The following is a 6,771-nucleotide window of genomic DNA, read 5'->3' as shown; positions in this document are numbered from 1 at the left end:
GTTGACTGGCTGCGTCTCACAATGAGCTCCACAAAAGCCAGGCCAGAGCAAAGCTCCCTCCTCCCATTTTGAACTGGTCACTAGGTTGAGTGCAAACAGGACAGACACAGCCTTGCCAGAGCTGTTGTCTTGTGTTGGTTTTGAACAATGGAGGATTGAGAGGGGGAAAAATAAGTTGTTTGTGTGTGTGTGCATCTGTCAATAAGGGAGCTTAAGTTGGGGATGAGAGACGAGTGCTGGAGAGGTACTTAGAGAGATTAAGTGCAGCAGATTTATAGTTGAAATCTGGTTAGTGTTGATGCAAAAGGTTGTGGGGGAGATTTTCAAAAGCACATGTGGGAGGAGACTGCTTGCATACTATTGATTTTCTATTTTGGTGCCTAGCTTTCATCACTGTATGACAGCCCTGTGAGGCACTGGAGCTTCTGGAGACACTGGAAGAGGTCTGTGAAGCAAGCAGGTGATGAGTCAACACTGACACCATCACCCACTGCAGAAAGGGAGGCAGGAAACCACGTGAAAGAGGCCCCCTCCCCCCATATTGCAAAGTGAAAGCAGTGCACTGGTCCCTATTCCAGTGTTTTCCAAATAACTGGTGGCACAGGCAGAGGTCAGAGAGCAGGAGCACGATACACAGCACACATTCATGAGCTGTGGGCATGTTTCCAGCTTTGTGAGCAGGAGTCATCACTGCAGAGAGGGACTGCAGGCCATGAGTCCACTTTCCCTGTGATTAACCCATCCTCATGTGGAAGCAATCCCTTCTGGTTTGTCCAGACCTGAGTGATGGCCCCCGAGCAGCAGAGATAAGATTGCAGCCAATGCCCACACTCAGGGGGCAGGGAGAGGAGGATGTGAGAACAGGAATTCAGCAAAGCTCTGGATCAGGGGCACTACAGCTCTTCACTCCCTGGCAGGAAGCAGCAGCTGCTGCTCCACCACATGCACTTTGTTTTTCCTCTGAAGGCAGAAAATAAAGTAGGTCACTATTTTATTTTCCAGAAGCCCAGATTAAGGATATTAGGAAAGGGCACAGTGTAGTGTAAGCTGCTGATGAAAACACCAGAGATTCAAGCTGCATGTGTTTACACATGACATGAATGAGAAGCTCAGTTGTTGACATGAAAAACAGAGCTCATGTGTAGATACTAGATGAAGAAGAGATGTAAGGTGCATTCATTAGAGGCTATTCAGGGAAAAATGTAAGGTTTCTGGCTCTTGAAAAAAACAGGAGACAAAGTAGAAAAAACATTAGCTGTCACATAAATTGAAGAGTACATGTTTATTTTCCTTAGGAAGGCTCAGTCTTTGTAGGTTTTATGCTGTTTTACAGCCTCTCCAAACCACTGTGGGCAACCAAGAGCATTTAAGATGATTAAACTGGTGCTGGGAGCAGCAGGACATCAGCTGTAGGACCATAGGTATAAATCTATAGCCATTAGGCACACCAAGCATTGCCACATGTGAAGAAATTGGGTGTTATTCCATTTAATCTTACACCCTGAAACAAGAATTGTTCACATTCCCATTTGCACGATTCCCAACTCAGGCATGTTCCATCCAGCAAGAAACGGGGAACATGATATCTAAGTCAAATTACAAACAATTGACAAACTCTAGGAAAGTGAGAGAACCAAAAAAGGGGGTTTTGTTTGTTTGTTTTTTAATTAAGAAAAATAATTAAGACATTCAGTGATGAACTACAGGAGATCATCTGCAGAAATTATACAATGCAACAAGAATTTGTACACAATTCTCATAACTGAATGATATATTTCAGTGAAGTGTGCAGTTTGAAACTTTGAAGTTCTCTCCACCTTAGACCCCTCTCTTGTGACTCTGCCCACAGAGATGTGTCCTTACACAAGCAAGGAGGCAGTAGTCCTTGTTAAAAGCAGTGAAGGTTTTAAGAAACACCACCTCCAGCCCAGGATGTCACTACTGGGACCTCTCCTGAGCAAGCATGTCACAGAGGAACTGAAGTTTTTGCAAGTGGTCAAAAGGCAGCAAGACTGGAACACTCACTTCTATCTGAGATAAAGCAAGAATTTTGAGATTAGACATTATTATAATGTATATTGCCTTGGAAAAAGACCACATCTGAAAGGAAGGGAAAGCAGAGACTGGGCAGATTTACCCATTATAGTCATATATGACTATATGGCTTATATTATGACTTATATTATCCATATGAATCATTATATGAGATTAGCTCTGCTGTTCAGAACACAATGCTAATAATGCCAAGGTTGTGGGTTTGATCCCTGTATGGGCCATGCACTTTGGAGTTGGTCTTGATGATCCTTGTGGGTCCCTCCCAACTCAGAGCATTCTGTGATTTCTTCCTTTTTTTTAAAATTATTTTATTTATTTCTAATTCCCCTTCCTTTCACTATATGAGGAAGGACTCCTGAGAAAAGCTAGCAATGAAGTCTCAGCCTGCATCCCTGTGTATGTTTCTGCCTAGAACTTTCCAGTGCAGATAAGGGTTTATTTGCCATGTAAACCCAAACCAGGGCTTTCACAGTGTCCAGGACTCAGCCCAGTTTCCCAGAGCTCAGATCCCCCTTGCCTTTCCCACAAACAGACAGGGAGTCCTGGGCCATGGCAGGAGTGGAAGGCTGGGGATGCTCCTGCAGGAAAAGCAAAGGAGGAATTACTGAGGCAGTCAGTCAAGGCAGGCACCAGCCCGAGCCACAGCCTGGACTTTGTGCTGCCCTGAATGTCACAGCAGAAGAGCCTGGAGCTGGTCTAGCCCCTGGGTATCCACTGGTGCCACACTTACCCTGCAGAGGGGAAGAGAAGTTATTTCAGACACGGTTGGTCCTTCCCGGTCAGGCAAGAGAAACGCGGAGTTAGAGTCTGAAACAGGACACGTGGGTGGCTGCCTGGAAACATCATTCTCTCCATTGCCAGGGACTCCAGAGGAGTTTCAAATGCTGTCACCCAACACCTGGATAAGCACTCAGGCACAGACTGTGCAGCCTTGTCCCAGCTCCTCTGTGCCACCCAGGAGGGACACCTAAAGCCATACCGACGGGTGAGGAAGGACTCAGCCCACCAGGAGGAACTGGCAGCTCCCATGAGCAGGGCAGTCAGAATTCAGAGGTTTGGACCAAAGTCTGGATCCTTGATGTCATTTATCTGAACAGCTTTATGGAATGTTTTTTGTTATTCACATCTTCATTAACCATTGCTTAATTCTGTGCTTCCCAGTTTCTCAAGGCCTCTAGATGGAACAATTTCAATTCTTCTCTTTAGAGAGGAAAGCTAATGCATTCACACAAGTCACTCCAGACTTTCATTTTGCATGTTGTTCTTAAGTTGTTCTCATTCCTCCTCAGTTTTGCCTCAGAAGCTAATGGAAAAGAAAGATTTACTGTCTTAATTTTCACTGGTGCTTATCTTTAGGCACTTTTTCTTGCCCAATAGATCTGTTGCAACTGGTAATAAGGGGAATTGCTACTGCCTGACTTCTGCAGAACTTACTTTTTCTCCTTTACAAGCTTTTATGACATTATGTAAATACCAGCCATCTCAGATTAAGAACAGCACTTTAGCATAAAATATTCAGACGGTGCCAGCACTGGGGACCTTCCTATGGCAGATTTATGCTGTTGTTCCAGTCATCTAGATATAATATTGCCATTCTGCAATTTAGTACAAGTTTTAAGCATCTGAGGAGCAATTGTTATTCAGTGTGATTTTACTGGATTCATAGATTAATTTTAGATATTTTCCAGATAACACTATTAGAAAATAGAATTATCTGTAGATCAATCCTCAAGGCCCTCAGTGAAATTGGTCCATATAAACAAGATAAGGCTAAATCTTTGACCTGAATAGATTGCAATCTAAGCAAACCAAAGGGAGAACTGATGAAAAGAGGATATTATCATCATTTTCTACAGGCAAACAGGAGTAACACTGAGATTAAATTACTTATCTGAGGTCAGAGATAGCCTGCAGCAGACCCTGCCATTCAATTCACATCCCTTAGAGTTCCACGTTTAACTATGAAGCTATCTTCCTACTCTCATATGAGACAATTTTAAAAGCTGGAGAATTAAATCTTGGTTTATTACTGTCTGGATATTATTACAATGTCTCTAAGAGAAATAAAATATTTTTCTTTGCATCATGTATCTGTTAGTAATTAGGTTTTTTTTTTCCCACAGAGCAAAGGTAAAATCAAGTTTTTTGCTTGTTCCACCTAAAGGATCTGGCATATGGAAACATTTACAAAATATCTAAGATGCCTTGGTGACAGCAAGTTGCATAATTCCCATAATCTATTTTGTTGGATTTACCACATGGAAAGGAAATATTGCCTTCTGTAGCAATTGTTACATTATTTCCCACTTAACCTTGAAGTAGATCTCCTTCAAAGAAACCAAAACTAAGAGGTAACAAATTAATATCTTCACTGTACAGCACAATTGATGACCACCTCATGGGTGGGAATTTATATCCTGTGTTTCCAACTCTGCATTTTCAAAGAGAGTCTAGAATTTTCTACATGTCCAAGGGAATAAAAACTTCACCTCTACACAACACCTGGGGCTTCATCTCCAGTGAGGATGAGGAGCACCTCACTCTATTCAGCACTACAGATCCAGCTCTTCCACTTTCTTTTCCATTTAAATGTGTTCAACTATTGGCACCACTTCTCATCCTCAGACCTTGGTATGCCCATGGTACTGTGACACACCCAGAACATGCCTTGGAAATGAGGAGGATCCAACACTAGCACAGTGAGCCCTTTGGGAAGTACAGGGGCAGGGGGAGAGCAACATTCCTTGGGACATCCCAGTTTAATCACACAAAGTACATCTCCTTCCAGCATTGCAAAGCTCTGCAGAAAGCTGCTTTCTAATCTAGGCTGGCTTTCCCAGCACCCTGCTTATAGCCCAGACCACTTCTGACATTTCCCTCTCAGATCTGACTCATCTGTTTAAAAGTCTCCTCCGGCTCATTGGGCTCAAATCTTCCCACCTGGGACAGGGACTCTGGTTCAAAGCCTTCTCCTCATCCAAGCTGATCTCAGGACAAGCTCTGAGCCCCAAGGAGTCCCAGAGCACTTGGTCAGGAAGATGAAGACCAGGGTGACAGTGATCTTAGACCTGAGTTCTGTTACACACAGAGTTGTACTCCCTCCTAAGTCTCTTTCCTTCTCTTTAATTCATGTATCTTGATTAGTTATCTGGAGGCCAGTCTTGCTTCCCTGGGGGCTAGAAAGCCCTCTGGTGCTCCATGGGAAACTTCAGTCATCCCAGAGAGGCCCCAGGAGAGACCAAAGATGAGAGGGGGATGCTCTCTCAGGGTTTCTGCTGCACTGCAATCCTGCCCAGCCCAGCATGCAGCCCAGCCATGAGTGAGAGGTGTCTGCCTGAACTCACCCAGGTTTGTCAGAAAATGAGCCTCTCCTTTCATGTGCAACTCTTAACTACTACATTAATAGCTAAAATGCAGCAGAGCAGTGGAGGATTTGGGACTTGACCTCTTTGCCTCTTTCACCAAGCACCAGCATCCCTTGCTGGCAGTCTCTTAACCAGATCCCTGCTCTTCACATCAGTGTTTTGAATCCTACTCTTCAGTGTCTCTTGCCAGCCAGGCAAACCCATCTCTGGGCTGCAGCCCAAGCTTTATGACCAGTGGGATTAGACTTCAGGCTCTGGTGTCTACAAATAGCATCCTATGAGTCCCCAGCTCCCCACAAACAGCACAGGATGCCTTGGAATGCTCCCCAGTGCTGCTCTGGAGACCACTGCCAGGAAGTGCTCCTTCCAGTAACCACTGCAGTGTTCAACCTCCAGCCTCTTGCTCCTCCATCAGCCCTTACTTTCCCAGGCTGCTCCAAATTCCAGCCCTTTAACCTGTAAAAGCAGCAGGGATGTGACTCACAGTGCCTCACTTGGCACAGCTGAGGGGGTCACCCGGGGTTCCCTGCAGTGAAATGACAGAAAGAGGCACTTGCACCATGTGGCTCCTGTGACCCATTTCAGGCCTGCACCATCCCCAGGGCAGCTGTGCACCAGAAGCAGCTGTTGCTCTGTGCAGGAAGGCAAGAGTGGCCAGCTCAGAGGTCACATCTGCACAGGAGTGGGCACAGAAAGATGGAGATGAATGCCACAAGGTGCCACTGGCATCTGGGTATGTGCCAGCAGCTTGTGATTCCTCCTGAAGGTCTGCTGGGAAGAGTGCCTGAGGATTTTGATAATTTACACGGATACTGGCTGAAGTGGGCAGAGTAATTTCATCTCTCCATTGCTTGTGCATGATTTACAGCTTTGACATGTATTCCTGCATTGCTCCTGTTTTATTAAATTAGTGCTAGGATCTCTTGAGGCAACTTTTAAATAATTTGCACAGCTTACCTAACATCACTTGCTTGCTCAGGGTCTCATATGAAATTCACTGGCACTCAACCCAGCTCTTCAAACCAGCCAAATGTATTATTCTGGAAACAACTGAGAATTCCAGGATTGGTGAATTGTTCAGCAACCTCATCATTATTCTGCAGGTTTTCAGTCCTATTTGTAGTCTTAGAGGACTTGATAAAAGTAGTAATTAGTAAGCATCTTCCCTAGGAAGTTATAGAGATGCCTTTCCTTGCTGTATTTGTGGCTTTCAATGTTAAATAAAATCTATTTTTCAAAAATTAAACTTTTCCAACTAAATAGTCTGATGAAACATAAACAACTACGTATCAATGTCTACAAAAAATAGCAGAAAGAAAGAGGGCAGCTGCTATTATCTTTGTAGTATGGA

The 6,771-nt window shown here is 44.4% G+C and overlaps 1 long non-coding RNA gene across 1 annotated transcript; it reads right to left on the bottom strand.

Moving 5' to 3' along the window:
* Positions 1–1,263: 1,263 nt before the first annotated feature.
* On the bottom strand, positions 1,264–6,771 carry LOC139593286 (uncharacterized). Its single transcript, XR_011680240.1, has 2 exons — positions 2,786–6,771; positions 1,264–2,633 (listed from the first exon to the last, which is right to left on the bottom strand). It is a non-coding gene; the product is annotated as an uncharacterized lncRNA (long non-coding RNA).

This window comes from Agelaius tricolor, unplaced genomic scaffold, assembly GCF_023055355.1.
Source record: "Agelaius tricolor isolate 1412-34295 unplaced genomic scaffold, bAgeTri1.0.p SCAF_9, whole genome shotgun sequence".
In the NCBI taxonomy this organism is placed as follows: domain Eukaryota; kingdom Metazoa; phylum Chordata; class Aves; order Passeriformes; family Icteridae; genus Agelaius; species Agelaius tricolor.
Note: the sequence above shows the minus strand (reverse complement) of the source record. Positions and strands in the feature narration are given on the sequence as shown.